Source organism: Dendrobates tinctorius, unplaced genomic scaffold (assembly GCF_039654945.1).
Source record: "Dendrobates tinctorius isolate UK_male_01 unplaced genomic scaffold, ASM3965494v1 ptg000105l, whole genome shotgun sequence".
In the NCBI taxonomy this organism is placed as follows: Eukaryota; Metazoa; Chordata; class Amphibia; order Anura; family Dendrobatidae; genus Dendrobates; species Dendrobates tinctorius.
Genome location: NW_027361773.1, coordinates 8306474 through 8330161, shown reverse-complemented (window position 1 = coordinate 8330161; position 23688 = coordinate 8306474). Strand labels below are relative to the sequence as shown.

The 23688-nt window shown below is 48.8% G+C and overlaps 1 pseudogene; it reads left to right on the top strand.

Annotated features, from left to right (window-relative positions):
- The first annotated feature begins 12130 nt into the window (after positions 1 to 12130).
- The window catches only part of LOC141100520 (store-operated calcium entry regulator STIMATE-like), a 140026-nt pseudogene continuing 128468 nt past the window's right edge, over positions 12131 to 23688 (top strand).

The window sequence follows — 23688 nt, the reverse complement described above, 5'->3', positions numbered from 1 at the left end:
CGGCGCCGGGGAAGGTGAGATTTCCCCCGGCCCTGCCGGCAGCTGCACAAGCGGCCCCTATCATCTCGCCACAACACGCAGCCTCCAGTGTATCGGAAGGCCCGGCTGCGGAGGGCCCTAAGCTATACGCGGAATTGAGCAAGGCCCTCGCTCCCGTCCCCGAGCCTTCCCGCCCGGAGTCCCCAGGGCGGAGCTTATTTACAGAAAGCGCGGTTGCGCTCCCTCGACCGGTGTCAGCCTCATCGCCCGAACCGGCCGTTACCCCGGCTTTGCTGGGAGTTGTGGCTGCGGCCTACCGGGTGGCCGCGGTGAAGCCAGTATTGGAACCGGCTGGGGTCTGTTTATCGGGCCCTGTGGACCAGCCCTCCGGAGTCCCGGCTGCTCCCATCCGCTACCTGGCCCCAGTGGCTGCTGGGCCACAGATACCATCGGCCGCCTCTACCCCACACCCTTTCTCGGCAAGGTCCCACCCATCGGACTCTGGGACTGGTGCGGTACCCTCCGTTTGGGTTGCGGAGGTTATTAAGGGAAAGAAGACACGGGAGAAAGCGATTTGGAAACAGCTGCATGACAAGGGGGAGGCTGGCATGGCGGAGAAGAGATCGCAGGGGCGGCTGGTATACACCGACCTCGAGAAGGGGTACGGTTTCATCCGTGATAAGACTGGCCAGAAAGTGTATGTAAACGTGGCCTCTATACGGCATGGCCGGGCTCTGGAAGTAGGGGACTTGGTCTCTTATTATAAGGAATACTGCCCCCGCGGTTATTATGCGGTGGCAGTACTGGCGGAGCCTGAGCAAAGCGGACCCCCGTGAAAAAGGACTGATATGGACACTCTCGGTTCCCCCAGGAGTTCCACGGCTGTGGAGCCCTCACCTCTGTCCATTGAGAGTGGTATAAACTGTCAGGAGTTCGATGCACCGTTGTGCAGATTATAGGAACAGTTGCATTTAGAAAAAAAAAAAAAGTTTTGTTGTTGTTTAACGGATGCAACTATGTTTACTTGACAGAACGGGGATATGGAAAGCGGAGGAGTGTCCAGGTCCAAGGAAGGGGGGAGGAGGAAAGGAGTACTGGCGATGTTTATTGTTGAACGTTGAGTTTTAAAGCAAAAGAAAATGAAAAAAAAAAAAATCATATAAAAATGGGTACTTGTGCTATTATAAAGTTGTTTATTGTATAATATGCCAAGGTAATATGCAACAGGTCCGAGTGCGGGAAGGTCCGAGGGACCAAAAGGAAGAGATGAGATCCGAAAGGGATCTAAGAGTTGAGGTCTGGGAGACCGGGACGCCGACCATGACATGTAATTGAAAGAAGGAAAATGAATGGGAAGATGTGAGAAAGACAGCCGTCCTAGGTCAGGTCCCCAACACCACGGACACCCCTGAAGAAGGAAAGGCGGGCGCCGGCAATGATCTGGTAGGTGAGTGGCCTCGATCATGGCGTACCGGATAGTGAAAGGTAACAGTAGGGGAGAGTAGGGGAAAGATACACGCCGTAGAGAGAATACGGGTGTACCTTGCCCAATTTGAAAGACGTTGTCATGTGGCGTGCGCGCTGGTGAGTAGCAGTAGGCTGCTCAGAGCATAGTGCTCCCAGTATAGTTCGGCCCCCGCAGATAGTGGGTTTGGCTCAACTTCTGGTCCGACAACAGAATGTAGGTGTAGATTCAGAACGACGAAGGCAGGGATGACGATTGTCGAGGACGACAATGGACAAAGGAAGGGGGAGTGTAGGGAAGGTGACCTGACGGACGGACGGACTAGTCAGAGTGAAGAAAGAAAGGTTTGCACAGTGTGGGTAGGAGACAGTGATTACAGTGGGGAAACAACTAGAAAAGTGTAGTGGACGTGCAGTACCTTGGGATGACCATTAGATGGCAGGGTGGAGTGTGAGTAAAGGACTTTACAGCAGCTTAGGGCTTTAGAAACCGTTGGTCATGGGGGGCGTGGTGACAGTTAGTGACAGTTTCAAGGAACCGGGGAAGTTATAAATTCTGAGGGAGGGTTCCAGAAAGTTCCAGTCCCCAGGGGGAGCCCAGGTGACAGGAGGACCACGCCAGTCTGTGTTCCCTGAGGAGAATCCGACCAAGGGGACTGAGGAGAGGAAACGTCAGGGGGGTGGTCCTGACAGGAAAGGACCGCAGCAGAGACAAGGCTCTGGGTGGAAGACACCGTATGTGTAACGACGAAACTGACCAGTAAAGTGCTGATGGTGTACGGGCCTAAGGCGGCCACAGTAACCGAGCTGTCAGGATTGTCACAATGTGAGACGGGACGTACGTATAAATACGTCCCTAGTGTAACGTACGGTGTTGAAGCGGCCCTGGACACGGAGGGCAGAGAGAGAGATATCGCGGTGTACCGCGAGGACCGTCAGTCGGACGGTGAGCAATAAACTTGGACCTGTTGCACCCAGAATCTGCCTCATCGTGTCTCTGTTATCATCTCTGCGCGGTACAAAAGTAGGACCACCCCCCCAGCTCGGCACCCCACCACCGACACTACACATACATACTACATATGTGCAACATTCATACAACATACATACATACTACATACTACAGTACATACATACTTCATATATACTACATTCATACAACATACATACATACTACATATATACAACATACATACATACATACTACATACATACTACATATATACTACATCCATACAACATACATACATACTACATATATACAACATACATACATACATACTACATACATACTACATATATACTACATTCATACAACATACATACATACTACATACTACAGTACATACATACTTCATATATACTACATTCATACAACATACATACATATATACTACATTCATACAACATACATACATACTACATTCATTTTTTTCACAGATGACACTGGCTTCGGGGAGCAAAGTGACAAGTAATGGTGAGTATGTACTCTATGTTATATGTACTGTATGTCTGTATGTATGTATTGTATGAATGTATGAATGTATTGTATGTAGTATGTATGTAGTGTTGTGAGTTCATTTTTCCCTTCACCATTGAGGTCTGATGAACTCCCTCCTCTAGTGAAGGAAGGTAGTGAGACTGATTACCAAACACCTGGGCAGCTAGATGATGACTGGGTGGCTGGAATTGAGGACTGGATATAAGGCTGCCGTCGCCCGTCTTCCTGGCTGGTGATTTTCCTGCTGGATTCTTGGAGACCAGTCTGATTCCTGCATTTCAAAGCTAAGTTTTTCTGCTCTGCTTTGTACTCTTCAGTTTTGTTCTTGTTTTGCCTTGTTTTTTGGGAGTTCTGCCATCCCCGGCTGGGGGTGAGCTGAATTCCATTTTTGTCTCTGATCTGTTGATATTTTGCCCTGTCTTCAGAATATACCTGAGTGCTGATATAGTCTTTTTGAAGCCTAGCGACTTCAGGGCCTGTTTTTCCTATCAGTCGGTTGGCTCATTTTGTTAGGGTTTTTGCGGATGGCAGACAGCAGCTTTCCTATCCTGTCCTATGTAGTTAGCTTGGGCCCCATCATTTGCTCAACCTATCTTTCTATCTGTGTTAGTGTTTTCATCTTGCTTCACCGTCATTATATGTTGGGGGCTGCCTATTGCTTTGGGGTCTGCTCTGGGGCAGTTTAGTTTTTCCCCTTTCTGTCTTTAGGCTATATAGTTCTCCGGCTGTGATCGAGGGGTCTAGGGAACCGTAGGAACCCCCCACGGCTACTGCTAGTTGTTGTGGATAGGTTCAGGGGTCTGCAATCCGATAGCTGCCAACCTCTCTGGTTTTTCTGGACTTAGCTGGTATTTTGTTTTTTCCTCCTGCGGTGACTCATCATAACAGAATCACCAGCCATACCGCAGATCCTAGGGTACTCAATAGCAGGAGAGAATTGTAAAAAAAAAAAAAAGGAAAAGTGTCAGAATTTTTTTTTTTTGTGTGTGCATATTTTTTCCTCTATATCTCTGAAGGCCGTAGGGGGAATTTTTCTCTCAATGGAGATGAAGCAATTGCCTGATCGTGTGGAGCAGCTCGCTGCTGAAGTGCAGTTAATTTCCGCCTATCTTGCTCATTCACATGCTGCTGAACCAAAGATTCCTTCTCCTGATGTATTTTTGGGGGATCGGTCTAAATTCTTGAATTTCAAGAATAATTGTAAATTATTTTTTGCCTGGAAGCCTAACTCGTCGGGGAACTCCGCGCAGCAGGTTAAAATTGTCATCTCTTTGCTGCGCGGCGATCCCCAGGATTGGGCGTTTTCTTTGAAACCTGATGATCCTATTCTGAATAATGTGAACACATTTTTTCAAGCCTTGGGGATGTTGTATGATGAACCTAATGCTATTGATCAGGCTGAAAAGACCCTGTTGGCATTAAGCCAGGGTCGGGATTCGGCAGAGTTGTACTGTCAAAAATTTCGAAAGTGGGCGGTCCTTACTACCTGGAATGATGGTGCCTTGGCAGCCCTCTTTCGGAAGGGTTTGTCAGAAACTGTAAAAGATACTATGGTGGGATTTCCTGTTCCCTCTGGACTTGACGATTCTATGTCATTAGCCATTCAGGTGGATCGGCGTTTACGTGAACGCAAAACTACACGAGAGATGTTACCACCTGTTGAACAAATGTCTGAACCTATGCAATGTGATAGAGTTTTGTCCAGGGAGCAACGTCAGGAGTTCAGAAGGCGTAATAAGCTGTGTTTTTTTTGTGGAGATGCCTCGCATATTATTTCTGTCTGCCCTAAACGAGAGAAACGTTGTGCACACACGTTTTCTGTGGGTGGTGTTCAACCTAAGTTTCTTCTGGCAATTACTCTGATCTGCTCCCTGTGCACATTTTCCACCAAGGCTTTTGTGGATTCAGGAGCAGCTCTGAACCTGATGGACTTGGATTTGCTAAACGTTGTGGATTTCCTATGACACCTCTGCGGACGCCTATCCCTTTGAGGGGTATTGATGCTACTCCTTTGGCAAAGAATAAACCTCAGTTTTGGACCCAGGTGGTAATGCGGGTCGCCCCAGACCATCAAGAAAATTGCAGATTTTTGGTGTTGCATAATTTGCATGATACCATTGTTCTGGGGTTTCCCTGGTTGCAAATCCATAATCCAGTTCTGGATTGGAAATCTTTGTCTGTGGTGAGTTGGGGTTGTCGGTGTTCCTGTTTTCTCCACCTCTCCCCAGTCACATGATGTTCCTGACTATTTGGCTGACTTTTATGATGTATTTAGTGAGAATGAGTCTGCGTCTTTGCCTCCTCATAGGAGTTATGACTGTGCTATTGAGCTGAACCCGGGGTGTAAATTCCCCAAGGGTCGGCTTTTCAATTTATCTGTACCCTAGCACGAGGCTATGCGATCCTATATTAAGGAGGCATTGGAGAAGGGTCATATTAGACCATCCTCTTCACCCTTGGGTGCTGGGTTTTTTTTCGTGGCTAAAAAGGATGTTTCATTAAGGCCTTGTATTGACTATCGTGCCCTCAACAAAATTACTGTTAAATATCAGTATCCGTTACCCCTGATTTCTGATCTATTCTCCAGAGTTAAAGGTGCTTGCTGGTTTACCAAGCTTGACCTCAGGGGAGCGTATAATCTTATTCGCATTAAGCATGGGGATGAATGGAAGACAGCGTTTAATACTCCGGAGGGACATTTTGAGTACCTGGTGATGCCTTTTGGGCTCACTAATGCCCCTTCTGTCTTCCAGTGCTTCATGAACGATATATTCCGAGACTTTGTGGATAAATTTTTGATTATCTATCTGGATGATATTTTGATCTTCTTCAAGAATTGGGACTCTCATGTGGAACATGTTCGGACTGTGTTCCGGATTTTGAGGGAGAATTCCCTGTATGTCAAGGGATCGAAATGCCTTTTAGGGGTACAGAGGATTTCATTTTTGGGATTTATTTTGTCTCCGTCAGCTATTGAAATGGACCCGGCCAAGGTACAGGTCATTTATGATTGGGTTCAGTCCACCTCTTTGAAGGCCCTCCAGAAGTTTTTGGGTTTTGCTAATTTTTATCGGAAATTTATAGCTAATTTTTCTGGTATTGCCAAGCCATTGACGGATTTGACTAGGAAGGGTGCTGATGTGCTGAATTGGAGGCTATTTCTTCCTTTCAGGAGCTGAAGCAAAGATTCACTTCTGCTCCGGTTTTGCGGCAACCTGATGTTTCACTCCCATTTCTGGTGGAGGTGGACGCTTCTGAGATTGGTGCAGGAGCGGTGTTGTCCCAAAAAGATCCTGTGACATCTAAAATGAATCCTTGTGCTTTCTTTTCCCGAAAGTTCTCCCCATCCGAACGTAACTATGATGTGGGGAATCGGGAACTGTTGGCCATGAAATGGGCATTTGAGGAGTGGAGACATTGGTTGGAGAGAGCCAAACACCAAGTCGTGGTCCTTACTGACAGCAAGAATTTGATTTACCTGGAGTCGGCCCAGCGCTTGAATCCTAGACAGGCTAGGTGGGCCTTGTTTTTCACACGTTTTGATTTTGTGGTCTCTTTTCTTCCGGGCACTAAGAATGTCAAGGCAGACGCCCTCTCTAGGAGTTTCCTTGCTGATTCTCCTGTTGTGACTAAGCCTGCTACCATCTTATCCGAGGGGGTAGTTCTTTCTGCCATCTCACCCGATTTGAGACGTGCTCTGGAAGAGTTTCAGGAGGACAAACCTGAGCGTTGTCCCAGTGGAAAGTTGTATGTTCCTGACCAGTGGAGGAAGAGAGTGATGTCTGAAGTTCATTGCTCTGCATTGGCTGGTCATCCAGGTATTTTTGGTACTAGAGATCTGGTGAGTCGATCTTTTTGGTGGCCCGCCTTGTCTCGTGATGTCAGGAATTTTGTGCAGTCCTGTGGGACTTGCTCCCGGTCTAAACCTTGTTCTCGCTCTAGTGGCTTGTTGATGCCTTTGCCGGTGCCCAGGAGGCCATGGACCCATATTTCAATGGATTTTATCTCTGATATGCCTGTCTCTCAGAGAATGACTGTTAATTGGGTGATATGTGATAGATTCTCTAAGATGGTCCATCTTGTACCACTCCCTAAGTTGCCATCTTCCTCTGAGTTGGTGCCCTTGTTTTTGCAACAGGTGGTTCGCTTGCACGGGATTCCTGAGAACATTGTATCTGACAGAGGAGTTCAGTTTGTGTCTAGATTTTGGAGGACTTTCTGTTCCAAGCTGGGAATTCAGTTGTCCTTCTCCTCTGCGTTTCACCCTCAGACCAATGGGCAGACGGAGAGAACAAACCAGACTTTGGAGTCATATTTGAGATGTTTTATTTCTGCCGATCAGGATGATTGGGTCTCATTTTTGCCCTTGGCCGAATTTGCTTTAAATAATAGAGCTAGTTCTGCCACTTTGATGTCACCTTTTTTTGTAACTTTGGTTTTCACCCTCGATTTTCTTCAGGGCAGGTGGAGCCTTCTGCCTGCCCAGGCGTTGACACTTTGGTGGAGAGAATGCAACAGATCTGGGACCAAGTAGTGGATAAGTTGTCTCTCTCCCAGGAAAAGGCCCAGCGGTTTTCCAACCGGCGTAGGACCGTTGGTCCCCAGTTTAAGGTGGGTGATATGGTTTGGTTGTCATCAAAAAATATCGCTATGAAGGTGGCTTCTCCTAAGTTTAAGCCTAGATTTATTGGACCTTACAAGATTTTGGAGATTATTAATACGGTCTCTTTTCGGTTGGCTCTTTCTGTCACATTTAAAATTCATAATGTGTTTCATAAGTCCTTGTTGAAGAGGTTTGTTGAACCAGTAGTTCCTGTGGTGGCACCTTCTTACCATATATTGGTTGAAGGTAACATGGAATATGAGGTAGAGAAGATACTGGATTCCCGTCTGGCTAGACGGAGACTCCAGTATTTGGTTAAGTGGAAGGGTTATGGTCAGGAGGATAATTCCTGGGTCTCTGCCTATGATATTCATGCCGAAAGATTGGTGCGTGCCTTTCATCGGGCTCACCCGGATCGCCCTGGTGGCATGGATGAGGGTTCGGTGACCCCTCCTCAAGGGGGAGGTACTGTTGTGAGTTCATTTTTCCCTTCACCATTGAGGTCTGATGAACTCCCTCCTCTAGTGAAGGAAGGTAGTGAGACTGATTACCAAACACCTGGGCAGCTAGATGATGACTGGGTGGCTGGAATTGAGGACTGGATATAAGGCTGCCGACGCCCATCATCCTGGCTGGTGATTTTCCTGCTGGATTCTTGGAGACCAGTCTGATTCCTGCATTTCAAAGCTAAGTTTTTCTGCTCTGCTTTGTACTCTTCAGTTTTGTTCTTGTTTTGCCTTGTTTTTTGGGAGTTCTGCCATCCCCGGCTGGGGGTGAGCTGAATTCCATTTTTGTCTCTGATCTGTTGATATTTTGCTCTGTCTTCAGAATATACCTGAGTGCTGATATAGTCTTTTTGAAGCCTAGCGACTTCAGGGCCTGTTTTTCCTATCAGTCGGTTGGCTCATTTTGATATGGTTTTTGCGGATGGCAGACAGCAGCTTTCCTATCCTGTCCTATGTAGTTAGCTTGGGCCCCATCATTTGCTCAACCTATCTTTCTATCTGTGTTAGTGTTTTCATCTTGCTTCACCGTCATTATATGTTGGGGGCTGCCTATTGCTTTGGGGTCTGTTCTGGGGCAGTTTAGTTTTTCCCCTTTCTGTCTTTAGGCTATAGTTCTCCGGCTGTGATCGAGGGGTCTAGGGCACGTAGGAACCCCCCATGACTACTGCTAGTTGTTGTGGATAGGTTCAGGGGTCTGCAATCCGATAGCTGCCAACCTCTCTGGTTTTTCTGGACTTAGCTGGTATTTTGTTTTTTCCTCCTGCGGTGACTCATCATAACAATGTAGTATGTATGTTGTATGTCTGTAGCATGTTGTATGTATGTTGTATGTATGTAGTATGTATGTTGTATGTAGTATGAATGTAGTATATATGCAGTATGTATGTAGTATGTAGTATGCATGTATGTATGTTGTATGAATTTTGTATATATGTATGTATATCACTGAGGCAGCTGCAGCTCTCCTTCCTCCATCCCTCTTCCAGGGATCCTCACTCCTGACTCAGTGACCTCCTTCCCGACTGACCTTCTGTCAGACTGACCTGTAATTCTAAACTTTCCCACTCTTTTATATCTAACTCCACCCATCTCTCAGCACATCTCATGTTACGAAGCAAGGACCCACGAAAGGTGCTCTGCTATCCTCTAAGCATGGAGCCGCAATCTGGTCCACTGCTGAACTATCCTGTGTGTGGGTGCAGGTGTTTGAGTATGGAAAGAAGTTCCCAACTTACCTAGATGGTGGGGCACTACACCTTAGGAGAAGGTGCAGTACCTCTGTGGCGACTGAGCCTCAGGGGTGCCACATACCCCCCCTTTAAACACAGCACGACCACGGGCTGTAAGATAACAAAGTAGACAGCAAAGAAACATACAAAAATTTTGTAATGCATAACAAACTTTTCTTATACTAATCTTCCTAGTATAGGAGGTACTCATCTTGAATGTTACAAACAATTCTATCTTAAATTCTATCTAAAATGTTTAATTCTAAGTGCAATTCTCAATTCAAAGTGCTATTCTCTGTAACACATTTTTCTCTCATTTTTCCTTCCCAAGTACACATTTATTTTTCTACTTCCACTGTCTCTTCTAGACGCAAGACGCTGACCGCAAATACCTGGTCCGTCACCTGTCTACTTTCAATTCTTTATTCTTAATTCTGTACCAAAACATTTCTCACTCTCTAAAAGCCATTTCTCAGTTACTACTACTCTTATAAAATACATTATTAAATACTTCACAGTAAAACATTCAACAGTTATTCTTGTAAGTGATGGACACCGCTCCCAGCTGGGATCTCTTGCAGTGTCCTTTGAGGTAGACATCATCTTCGAAAAGTGTCCATGCAAAACCATTATCTTTGCAAAGTGTCTCTATATGTAAAACTTGACATTTTCTTCACAAAGTGTCTTTATATGTAAAACCAAGAGAGGGCACCTAAAGAGGTGCAACTATTTACTATAAAGATTTTTGGATCACTCCAAGTTCATGATCGCTAGTTCAAAATTGAAGAATGCTGCCACTGCAAAAATTAGGCTACAAAAGAGCTACCAGAAAAACAAAAACGTGATGAACAATAGAAAAATAGCAAAAGGCACAACTGGTGCAAACAAACCCTCCTGGGTAACGAGAGTTACTGGTACATTCTTAATGCTGGTCCCCTCCTGGGGCTGGTATCCCGGTCCCAGAACAGATCTAGGACGACCTGGCCAGCCGCTGCAGCCGTGGTGCACCCCAGGGCCTTCCCAGGTGTAGGGGCATCGGACATACCTGGGGCCTCCTGGCGGTGGGGTCTCTGCTCCGGTGCCGGTGGAAGCGGGCCGGTGGCAGTGGTGGTGGCTCCGGGTCCGCGGGGGCCTCCAGTGCGGCAGCGGCGGGTACCGGTGTCGCGGGTACCGCCGGTGTAAACCCCTCCGGGGCGCGCTGCCGTCTCAGCTGCTCCAAGGCCTTCTGTCTCAGCTGCAGACGGGTGGTCAGTTCAGCAATTTCGTCTTCTAGCTGCTGGCGGTTCATTCCGGAGCTCGGGTTGGAGCCGTCAGCCATGGCGCCAGGGAGATCCATTTCCCCGCAGGCCTCCTTCCCTCACTCTCCAAAATGGCGTTCTGGCATTCTTCTTCCTGCCTCGGCCCCTTTCCCACCACTGGCTTCTTCTGCCCCTCCTTCCGGGTGCGGCATCTTCTTCCAGCGCCTCCATACCAAGCCAGTATACGAACCCCTCGGGGGGTGGGCCATGTCGCTGTCACATAATAATTCAGGCAGGGAAGGCCCAATACTCTTCGCGGTCTTTTCCTAGGACCTCCCATCTCTTCACGCCCTTCTTCTCCGCGCCAGGGGCCATTTCTAATGTCCATTTTACAGTCTATTAAATCAGGTCTTCTGTACATTTTCAAAAGCACAAAGTCTCACAAATTTCAGGAGCACAGAACCCGATGGCATCGGGTCTCGTCATACTGTTCGTGACGCCAAAAATTGGGTCACCCTCACACCCAGGGCAGTGGGGTACTTGGTACTGGGCCGGTGTCAGTGGGATGTGTCACAGCAGCTGTGACCCGGTCCGTGGCCCTGGGCGCCCAAATCAGTGGTGGTTTGTAATATAGTTTATGTGATAGTTCGTGACGCCACCTGTGGTGTTTGGCAAGCAAGATGTTAATCCTGACTTGCCCGGGAGGTTGATTGAGTCTCTGCCCCAGAGGACACGGCACGGAGGCAGGCACCAGTGTGTACTACGGACTGTGAGTAAAGCTTTGGAACTGCAAGCCCTGGTGTCTTCCATTCATTTGTGCGCTAACACTGTCAGCACCACTACATCTGAGTACCAGTATTCCTCACACCGCCTGCGCCTATCCTCATCTATTGCAATTACACTGCCCTGGGGTTACAGCTTCACCTGTGGGGAGCTACACCATCTTTGCTGCAACACACCATCAGCCCCAGAGGATCTGCATGCAGCGTTGGCTTAACATCTTGCTTGCCAAACACCACAGGTGGCATCACGAACTATCACATAAACTATATCACAAAACCACCATTGATTTGGGCGCCCAGGGCCTCGGACCAGGTCACCGCTGCTGTGACACATCCCACTGACACCGGCCCGCTACTGAGTACCCCACAGCCCTGGGAGGGCGACCCACATACACTCTGCTCACATACGCTCAGGGTGCGTGTACACTCAGTGCTCGCATAAGTTCAGGGTGCGCAGACACCCAGTGCTCACATACGCTCAGAGCTCACATATACTCAAAAACGTGCTTAGGTTTGTTAAATCTTTATGGCATACTGTTAATCACAAGCAATATACGTGGCTCAAGAGGCGCATGTGTGACGTACAGCAAGTGTGTACATGACCACAACAGCACAACTGATGCATATTTGACCACATACACAGGAGGTGATTGCACTGCGCTGTGGTATTAGCCCCTCACATCTCAGCACTACTCCAGTCCTCAGGTCAGGGGCAATCGGAGTGGAGCAGGCAGGAGGTGAGGACGGGACGCGGCTGCATCCCCCTCTCAAGTCTCCTTCCTTTGTTTGCTAAGGATAACGCTGGAGAGACTGACGGTTCCCTCACTCATGGAGGGTCACGGGGTACCACGGGCGGCGAGGAATGTGAGTGACCTGGAGTACTCGTCCCCGCAGGGCTGTGATAACGGGGCGCTCATGGATTGCTTCGGGGTCCTGATCCAGGGGGTGCTGGCTCATGTGTAAGTATACTCTGTGACGTCACGTGTATACTCGGTGAGCGCGCTGCCTGTGCTCAGTATGGGGGGCTGTCTCCTGCTATGTCTGTGGGGAGCCATATGTACGAGCATAGACGGACTACTAATGCCAGCATGCCTTTCATCAGCTTGCTTGTATTGTGGCTTGTAGTTCCACACATGCTAACTCTATAAATCATGCAGCAGCTGAACTTCTGTGCAATTTGTCTGGGAGTTTCACATGGCAACTCCATTAAACCCTCCATGGTTGGGCCATTTTTAAGAAAAAAAATTGTGCTACCTCATTCCATTATAGAACTTTGCCTTCTCTCTCACTGTTGTCCATATTTATTGTGCTACAAGAATGCTGTCCACCATTCACCATGTGGCTGACGTGATGTTACATTTCTTACATGTCCATCGTTATTCTGGTTATAACTTTATGTGTATTTTCTTTTCTTTTTTTTTTTATTGTACTCTTTTTCCACGTACTGCTTATTCCCATCAGACTTTCACACATCAGAGTGCGGTGTGAGTATCATCCATTTTTCTCTTATGTGGTGAAATGAAGAAAAAAAAAGTAGTTTCTCCTATCTGACAGTCTATGAAAATGGGTCGCCGTCCCAGGGCCGTGGGGTACTCGGTACCGGGCCGGTATCAGCGGGATGTGTCACAGCAGCAGTGACCCGGACCGTGGCCCGGGCGCCCAAGCAATGGCGGGGAACGGTTGTGGTGGAATGTAGTTAATGGAATAGTTCGTGACGCCACCTGTGGTGTTCGGCAAGGGAGGTGTTAAGCCGACGCTGCAGACAGATCCTCCGGGACAGATGGTGTGGTGCAGCAATGATGTTATAGCCCTCCACAGGCAGGGCTGTTGTCCCAGGGCAGGATAGGTGAAGAGACACTTAGATGGTGTAGTGTTTGGCGCAGGGGATGTAGCAGTGCCAGGTGGACGGACGCAGGAAGGAATGGAGGACACCAGGGCATGTAGTTCCAAAGCTTTACTCACAGTTTGTAGTGCCCGCTTCTGTGCCGTGTCCTCCGGGTCAGGGACTCAGTCAACCTCCAGGCAAGATGGAAAGCTCCCTTCCACACTCTGCCAACCTATGTGCCTTTTCTGAACGTCTCCTCTATAGCGGCTTTAAGTGTGAAGATCTCCTAGTACTGAGTTACACTGGAGTTCCTCCTGACAGATGTTCCCAAAAACTCTACTTGTACGGCAGAGAGCTGTAGCCTGCTTCGGGGACTCTCTACTCCTGAGTCCCGGCTCTCTATCCGTGTTGCTGTTGTGCCCCCAAGCCTTAGATGGGAGTAGTGCATTTACAGCTCACTACTCCACCGGTGTCTGCTGCAGAACCATTAGTGTCCATACAGCCTCGGGGACCAGGCCCCGGCCTTGCACTTAGAACTTCTAGGCAGGGTTCTTCCTCTAACCCACGTCCTCTGTGTTCCCTTTTACTCCTACGTTCCGTACTTGTCTTTCCCTCCTATGGAAGCTCAGGCTTCGGTTCAATGTCTTTCTCCCTCTTTCCTTTCCCATGCCAGCTGGCTCAGATCACTGAGGCAACTGCAGCACTCTTTCCTCCATCCCTCTTCCAGGGATCTCCACTCCTCTCTGAGTGGCTTCCTCTTTCCGACTCTCTGTCTCACTGACTGATCTGTAATCCTAAACCATCCCGATCTTTTATGTGTATTCTCAACTCCACCCACCTCCCAGCACGTTTAGTGTTCCAAGCAGGGAACCACCAAAGGTGCTCTGCTTCTCTCAAAGCAAGGAGCCGCAATGTGGTTTTGCTGAACTACTCTATTGTGTGGGGTGCGAGTGTTGGAGCGTGGTCAGGAGCCTCCAACTTACCTGAATGGTGGGGCACCACACCTTAGGAGAAGGTGCAGTACCTCTGTGGCGACTGAGCCTCAGGGGCGCCACATACTCCCCCCGTTAAACACAGCACGTCCGCGGGCTGCAAGGTAAACAAAGTTGACAACACAGGAACATACAAATTTTTGTAATGCTGAATAAACATTTCTTATACTAAACTTCCCAATGTGAGAGGCACTCATTCTTGAACGTTGCAAACAATTCTTAATTAACTATCTAAAATCCTAAGTAAAAAGTGCAATTTTCTATACAATACTTAATTCAAAGTGCTATTGTCTGTTACTCACTACCACTTCAGTATTCTTCATCGACACATTTCTTTTCTCTTAACTCTGAGTGACAGCCGTGGTGCCTGGTTCATCATCTACATTTTCAATTCTTAATTATTCTCTATCCAAATCTCTTATCTCTTTATTTAAACATTCTATATATAAAAACCATTTACTCTCATAAGACACATCATTATCAAATACTTCACATTAAACTTTTCAATAATTCTTGTAAGTGCTGGACACTGCTCCCAGCCGGGATCGCTTGCAGTGTCCTTTGATTGGAGTCATGCTCCAAATGAGGTAGACGTTATCTTCGCAAAGTGTCCTATGTAAAACCAAGAGAGGGCACCTAAAGAGGTGCAACTATTTACAACTGCAGTTCTGGACCATTCAGCGCTCATGATCTCCTTAGTTCAATGGAAAGGTTGCCAATAAAACAGGGCAACACTGGAAAAATAAACTAGGGCATGATAACCAAAAATAGGAGAACTGGTACAAAAATAGGAAACAATGGCACAACTGTGCAAATACCCTCCTGGGTAACGAGAGTTATGTTGTAGGTACTTCCTTTAATGTTGGTGGGCCCCTTCTGGGGTTCTGGAAGCTGATGATTGGGAACTGCTACCAGATATGATACTTTGGGTGTCTTCATCCTGTTGCTTGCTAGTCCCAGTGCTCTGGTGCGTGGCCTAGCACCAAGCGATGCCGCAGCTTGTTGGTGCTGATAGGCGACTACATGGGGACTCGGCAGCCAAGGGATCCTGAGGTCACTATCCCAAAGCGACCTAGACTCCTCCAATCCCTGAAGATGCCAAATCGTGTGCACCTGTTCCAGCCTTACCCTTCTCAGTAGGGACCTCTTCCACCTCCCCATTTCCGACAGTCTAGTGCCCCCAGCTGACTCTTCCAACTGCCCCATTTCGAGTTCCCGCAAGCCAGCCTCTGACAACGTGAATTCGGGGGGCAACTCATTAGGAGGGCAGGGGTGTATACCTGGTGCCTCCCGGCGGTGCGGTCTTTGCTCCGGTGCAGGCGTAGTGGCAGTGGGCACTGCCCGGTGGGACACCGGCACGGCGGTGGAGCTAACGGCGGCTCCGGATCTGCTGGGGTCTCTGTAGGGACCTGCGCGGCCACGTCAGGTTTGGCGGGAGCTCCTCTTCCTCTGCTCCAGCTTCCAGGGCCTCATACAAGTCTTCCTGTGGTGGCAGCAAGGGGGCTTTGGATGCTGCCGGTGGTGTGATGGCGGCGGCAGGCTCCACGGAATCTGCCTAGGGAAGCTCCGGTGCAGCAGCGGCGGTTACCGCCGGTGTAGGTCCCTGCCGGGCGTGCTGCCAGTTCAGCCTCCGCAAGGCTTCCTGCCTCAGTTGCAAGCTGCGCTTCAGCTGGGCTATTTCCTCCTCCAGCTGCTGGCGATTCATCTCGGACACTGGGTTGGAGCCTTCAGCCATGGCGCCGGAGAGATCCACTTCCCCGCGCTCCGCAGGCCTCCTCCCGTCTCTCTCCAAGATGGCGTTCTGGCATTCTTCTCCTTCCTCTCTCGGCCCTTTCCCGCCACTGGCTTCTGCCCCTCCTTCTTGGGGCGGCATCTTCTTCCAGCGCCTCCATACCAAGCCAGTATACAAACCCCTTGGGGGGTGGGCCATGTTGCTGTCACATAGTAATTCAGGCAGGGGAGGCCCAAGACTGTTCACGGTCTTTTCCTAGGACGTCCCATATCGTCACGCCCTTCTTCTCCGCGCCAGCGGCCATTTTTGATGTTCATTTTACAGTCTATTAAATTGGGTCTTCTGCACATTCTCAAAAGTTCCAAGTCCAACAAATCTTAGGCACACAGAACCCGATAGCATTGGGTCTTGTCATCCTGTTCGTGACGCCAAGTTGGGTCGCCCTCCCAGGGCCGTGGGGTACTCGGTACCGGGCCGGTGTCAGCGGGATGTGTCACAGCAGCGGTGTCCCGGACCGTGGCCCCGGGCACCCAAGCAATGGCAGGGAATGGTTGTGGTGGAATGTAGTTAATGGAATAGTTTGTGACGCCACCTGTGGTGTTCGGCAAGGGAGGTGTTAAGCCGACGCTGCAGACAGATCCTCCGGGACAGATGGTGTGGTGCAGCAATGATGTTATAGCCCTCCACAGGCAGGGCTGTTGTCCCAAGGCAGGATAGGTGAAGAGACACTTAGATGGTGTAGTGTTTGGCGCAGGGGATGTAGCAGTGCCAGGCGGACGGACGCAGGAAGGAATGGAGGACACCAGGGCATGTAGTTCCAAAGCTTTACTCACAGTTTGTAGTGCCCGCTTCTGTGCCGTGTCCTCCGGGTCAGGAACTCAGTCAACCTCCAGGCAAGATGGAATGCTCCCATCCAACACTCCGCCAACTTATGTGCCTTTTCTGAACGTCTCCTCTATAGCGCCTTTAAGTGTGAAGATCTCCTAGTACTGAGTTACACTGGAGTTCCTCTTGACAGATGTTCCCAAGAACTCTACTTGTACGGCAGAGAGCTGTAGCCTGCTTCGGGGACTCTCTACTCCTGAGTCCCGGCTCTCTATCCGTGTTGCTGTTGTGCCCCCAAGCCTTAGATGGGAGTAGTGCATTTACAGCCCACTACTCCACCAGTGTCTGCTGCAGAACCATTAGTGTCCATACAACCTCAGGGATTGGGCCCCGGCCTTGCGCTTAGAACTTCTAGGCAGGGTTCTTCCTCTAACCCACGTCCTCTGTGTTCCCTTTTACTCCTACGTTCCGTACTTGTCTTTCCCTCCTATGGAAGCTCAGGCTTCGATTCAATGTCTTTCTCCTTCTTTCCTTTTGCTTGCCAGCTGGCTCAGATCACTGAGGCAGCTACAGTACTCCTTCCTCCATCCCTGTTCCAGGGATCTCCACTCCTCTCTGAGTGGCTTCCTCTCTCCGACTCTCCGTCTCACTGACTGACCTGTAATCCTAAACCATCCCGATCTTTTATGTGTATTCTCAACTCCACCCACCTCCCAGCACGTTTAGTGTTCCAAGTAGGGAACCACCAAAGGTGCTCTGCTTCTCTCTAAGCAAGGAGCAGCAATGTGGTTTTGCTGAACTACTTTATTGTGTGGGGTGCGAGTGTTGGAGCGTGGTCAGGAGCCTCCAACTTACCTGGATGGTGGGGCACCACACCTTAGGAGAAGGTGCAGTACCTCTGTGGCGACTAAGCCTCAGGGGCGCCACAAAAAGCGTATTTTTTTCTCATTAACCCATTGAATTACATTGGCCATTTGGATACATGTCTATACCATTCCCTCCCCCGGTCAGCCAAAAATCCCGGACATGTGATTGGCTCCGTAGACTATAATAGGTACAAGTGCTCTCTGTGAAAATCCTGGTTCGCACTTGTACATGAGAACTGGACGCCTGAGTGAGGCCTGAATAAAATCACTTTCTATTAAACAATGTGTTTTTAAAGGAAATCTGTCACCTATTTTTTCGTATATAAGTTGCGGCCACCGCCGTCAGGGGCTTATCTACAGTACTCTGTAATGCTGTAGATAAGCCCCCGATGTAACCTGAAAGAGAAGAAAAACGAGTTAGATTATACTCACCCGGGGATCTGGTCCGGTCCAATGGGTGTCGCGGTCCGGGGTCTCCCATCTTCTAGTGATGCTGTCCTACTCCTTACTTCTGTCACGCTCCTGCGCAGGCGTACTACTCTGCCCTATTGAGTCAGGAGGAGGACAAGGGTGCGGAATTGTAAGCCGAGGTGGTGGATGATATAGGAACTGACCCAACCTGGCAGGAGGACATGCAGAGCGAGGACAGCAGCATACAGGGGGATTGGAGGCGTAGCACCCCCAACAGGCAGGAAGAAGCAGTGTAGTGTCCGCAACCAGAAGGCGGGCAACCATTCCTCATAACAACAACACGATGGAAGTTGGCAGTACAACTGTTAGGTCTTCCCGAGTCTGGTTGTTTTTTAAAGACTCTACCGATAACCCCAAACAGGCCATTTGCACCACCTGCCATACCCACATCAGCAGAGGTAGCAAAACTATCAGCCTGACCACCACCAGCATGATCAGGCACATGGCAGCAAAGCACCCGACTTTGTGGGCCGAACACCAGGCTCCAGGAACAGTGTCTGTGGGTGAAAACACTGCTTCTTCTACTGTTGTGTATGCAAGCCAATCCCCTGTCCACATCGTATGTGAAGATGCCTCCTGCCCTGCACCTGTCATTCCCACTCTCAACTACCACCATCATCAAGCACGTCCTTGTCCCAGCGCAGCCTTTAGTTGTCCATACCCCAGTCATTGGAACGCAAGCGGAAATGCGCAGCCAATGCCCCACAGGCCACAGTACTAAATTCACACATTTCTCATCTGCTTGCGCTCGAAATGTTGCCTTTTATGTTCATGGAGACGGAAGCTTTCCACAACCTGATGGCGGTGACCGTCCCAAGGTACTCGGTCCCCAGCCGCCACTATTTCTCTCGGTGTGCTGTCCCGGCATTACACAAGCATGTGTCCCACAACATTACCCGTGCCCTGAACAATGTTGCTACAACTCGCTGAAGGCACACTGGGTTAACATAGTGGAAGCCGGGACCCAGAGGGACCTTGGGTTGGAACACGTCCTCCCGACGCCGAGGTGCTCCTGCACCTCATCCTCCTCCTCTTCAGCCTCCATCTCTGAAATTACCACATCAGTCACAAGCTGGAAGCACTGCAGCACTGCCTCATCCAAGCGTCAATAGGCTGTACTGAAGCTAATATGCTTAGGTGACAAACCGCACAATGCTGAGGAGTTGTGGACAGCTCTGAAAGAGCAGGCAGATATGTGGCTGACACCGCTAAACCTACAGGCTTATTCAACCGCTCCCCCCTCCCTGTCTTGCTCTACACAAGAAGAAATGCGTAGAGCAAGACAGGGAGGGGGGAGCAGGTGAATAAGCCCCGCCCAGCGGACCGGACAGTGGCAGTTTACATACATCTGAACCGATATAAAAAAGGTATTTATGCATGAAAGGTGCGGGGTCAGGGGGAAGCAAAAGTACTAAGAGAATCCTTATGTGACACGCAATTGAATGATATCATTATATGATATCTCAAAAAAGGGTGACACATTCCCTTTAAGCATGGTTAAAGAAGTTATCCAGGACTTTGGTTATTTTTTCCTATGGGTATAAGAACTTACAGGCAAGTAGTTGTTAACTATCTGCCTGCTCTGCCCAGCGACAGTCTCTGTCAGCTAAAAGCGATCACTGACCGTCCTGCTGGCAATTCTCCTGCTTCCAGGTGAAGTCTCAACAACAGAGAAGCTTCTTCTCTAAGTACGCGCCTGTAAGTTCTTAGCCCCATAGGGAAAAATAATCAGTCCTTGATAAAAATCATTTTATCCAGTAATCAAGCCTGTTTAGAACGCTCGTTCCCGATTATTGGCCAGTGTAATGCTACCATCGGACATTGCACAGACCAATGTTATACATCAAGGTTGTGCAGATAAGTTTTTTTTTACGTGGATCAAGTGGCCGCATGAAGAAAAGTCGCAGCATACACTAATCTCTTCCATATTAAAAATGACACTCACCTACTCGGTTTATGGATACGCAAAAGAAAATGGATACTATACAGATCATCGGTATTGCATCCTTTTTTACTGATATGTTGCACTTGAGAAACTGTATTTGATCTTGTACATTTTTTGTTACTGATGTTGTGATACCGACAGAGTAAAGATGACAATGCTGACGAAAATTAGACGATTTTTCGAATACTGGTCAGAACCTGGCCTAATGCTGAGTCATATATCATTGGTGGGGAGTCAAAGGATATAAAAAAGTACTTGCATAATGCAGAGCTGTCACTAAATTGAATGATATTTTTACATGATATGCCAAAAAAGTGGTGACGTACTTTTTTGCCTATAAGCTGCAGGCATCGTCATCAGGGGCTAATCTACAGCATTACAGAATGCTGTAGATAAGCCCCTTATGTACCCTGAAAGAGACAAAAAAGGAGTTATATTATACTCACCCAGGGGCGGTCCGGGTCCAGTTCGGGTCCGGTGGGAGTCGCGGTCCGGTCCGGCGCCTCCCATCTCGTATCGATGACGTCCTCTTCTTTCCTGCCCGTCGCGGCTCCGGCGCAAGCGCACTGCTCTGCCCAGTTGAGGGTAGAGCAGAGTACTGCAGTGCGCAGGCGCTGGAAAAGGTGCGCAGGGACCCAAAAAATGTAATTCTGGCGTTTCGATTTTTTTTCTCGGTACGCCGTTTAGCGAACAGGTTAAACCTTTTTTTTTTCCATAGATCGGGCGATTCTGAACGCGGCGATACCTAATATGTATATGTGTGTTTTTGTTTTGTTTTATTTTGATTTAAATGTTTATGTTTTTTTATTTTTTTTCATATTTTTAAAAACACTTTTTTTTAACTTTTGGCATGCTTCAGTAGCCTCCATAGGAGGCTAGAAGCTGCCATAGCTTGATTGGCTCTGCTACATAGAGGCGATGCTCAAATAGCCTCTGTGCAGCAGAATGACAGCATTGCTATGAGCGCCAAATACAGGGTGGTGCTCATAGCAATCCGGCATCAACAACCATAGAGGTCTCAAGGAGACCTCTGGTTGTTATGCCGACAAACCGATGACCCTCGATCACGTGATGGGGGTCAGCGGTGTGCGTATTTCCAGCCGTTGGCCTAAAGCACACGTTAAATGCCGCTGTAAGCATTTGAAAGCGGCATTTAACTAGTTAATAGGCACGGCTGGATCGCGATTCCACCTGCGCCTATTGCGGGCACATGTCAGCTGTTCAAAACAGCTGACATGTCCCGGCTTTGATGCGGGCTCACTGCCGGAGCCCTTGTAGGGAGGACAACCCCCATAGGTTGTCTGGACCGGAACCAAGGGAACCGCCATCTGGGTTCCTATGGAAACAGTACCCGGGGAACAAAGGAGGAGAGCAGATGATTGAGCGTGACTGGGCAGCAAGGGGAGGGGAGAGTATAAAAGGAGCAGGGGACGCGCGGAGGAGACAGTTGGTGGCACGTCAGACACTGAACAAGAGGCTGTGGGACTGTGAGAGAGCTAGAGCAGCCGACGGTGACCAGAGGGGAGAACAGCAGCAGAGAGGAGATTCTCAGTGCCCGTCAGAGAGGAGGTACCGAACTTACCGACCAGAGACTGACACCCCCCGCCAAGTCGGGGACACGACCTGCCCACGGTCGTCCACAGCCGGTACCGCTGTGCTCCAGCCTGTTGCGGCCTGTCCGCTGTCTCCCACGGCCGCCGCCACTTCAATCCTGCCCGCAGTGGCGGCCTGCCCGCTACCGCCCCACTACAGTCCGCAGTTGCGGCCTGTGCATCACCGCCCAGGGCTGCCATTACCCCGCTACAGTTGGCAGTTGGGGCCTGCTCCTCGCCTACAGAGAGACTCTTTGCACAGGCCCAGTCCGTGCACGTGGCCTACCAACCGCCACTCTTCCAGACTACGTCACTACCCTGCTTGGGGGGCTGGAGTCCCCGTGGACTCGCTAACGAACGGGACCCTGCTGTGGCTACAGGGGGTTACCGCAACGAAAGACTCCCTTAGGGCCTGTTGTGCCCCAACTTCTCCTGGGTGCTGGACACCTGAAGACTATGACAGTTCCTCAACAGCTGGGCCCAGCGGCTGCAATGTCAAAGCAGCCACATCAGCTATATCAAAGCAGCCACATCAGCGACACCAAAGCAGCCACACCAACGACACAGAGGGACGTCAGGAAGGATAAGTTGACTTTAGGAAATAAGGACCTGTAGTTGGCCGTTTCGTGGCCCCATAATAGCTGGCCTTGCTGGGTCAGTCACATTCTCGTTAAAGAAAAGTGTTGTTATTGTTGTTGAGTCCCTGCGAGGACAATTAGTGTTACCCCTTTTTGGTTGCTCAGTATAGCCCTTGCGGCTCCAGTTCATAAACGTTATTTTCCAAAACAACACTCAGTCCCGTGTCTCGTCACTGCATCCTGCGAACCTGCTGTTACCTACACCCTCATCAAAGCGGGGATACTTCCATTGGACGTACTATAACGTCCAATGGCAGTAAGGGATTATAGTTGCAGACATAGACTGGTTTTAGGTAGACATCTATAGAGTGGGTGGGAAGGTGTCCACCATATCTCCACTTGCAGAGCCAACACCGGCATGTGTGCTGACAGGACCTGTGTGATGTCAGTCATGTGATTATCACATGGTCTGGGCTGTAAAAAGCTGGGGGACAGTCTGGGTTGTGTCTCTGGAGAGGAGAAACTACAAAGTGGCTCTAGGAGGAGGTGAGGACTTTGTGTTACCTTCAGGTGAATCATTGCAGGGAAAAGTCTCTTGTTGGACTTTATCACCAGATCGCAATCCCATCAAGCATGCATTTCACATGCTTAAGACAAAACTTAAGGCAAAAAGACCCACAAACAAGCAACAACTGAAGTCAGCTGAAGACTGGTAAAACATCCCAACAGAGGAAACCAAGAGATTGGTGACACCCATGGCTTCCAGTCTTGTGGCAGTCATTGCCTGCAAAGGATTCTCTGCAGAGTATTAAAAAGAACATTTTATTACTTTTTCAAATGAGGAGTCTTTGTCGAAAAATTATTGCAATTCCTAAGCATTTAACAAAATATGTAGGTTCAACCACTTTAATTAACCATAAAGGGGAACACTTCAATTACATCTCAGTTGTTTCATTTTAAATTAAAAAAGAGTAGCATGCAGAGACCAAATCATGAAGATTCAGAACACTGTCCAAATATTTCTGGACTTAACTGTATTACTCTAATTGCCAGATTCAGCAAAGCTTTCACGCCGGAATTTTGGCATGAAACCTTTGAAAAGAAGCAAAATTTAGGAGCAACTCAAACTTGAGCTTAAATTTTACAACTTTTGGCATATTCAGACAAGTTTTTCACAGCTGGTAAGGTGATGGGAGCTGGGTTGGGACGGGGGTGTAATGGCACAGCCTGTCTAAATAATGACGAGCTGTTACTTTCTCTACTCCATAAATCTCACTCCAGTACCTGCACTTCAGAATTGATCTGGCTGCTTCTGTCTTCAGTCACATCGTCAATAAACAATAGTGACCCAGTGCCAATGGAAGCTATGCATGCCCATGCCATCTGACTGCACCGGCCATGTTTTACAGAGGTTGTGGTGTGCTTTAGATCATGAGCCATTCCAAACCTTCTCCATACTTTCTTCTTCCTATGAATCTGGTACAGGTTGATCTTAGTTTCATCTGTCCAAAGAATACTTTTCCAGATCTGGACTGACTTCTTTAGATTTTTTTTTTTTTT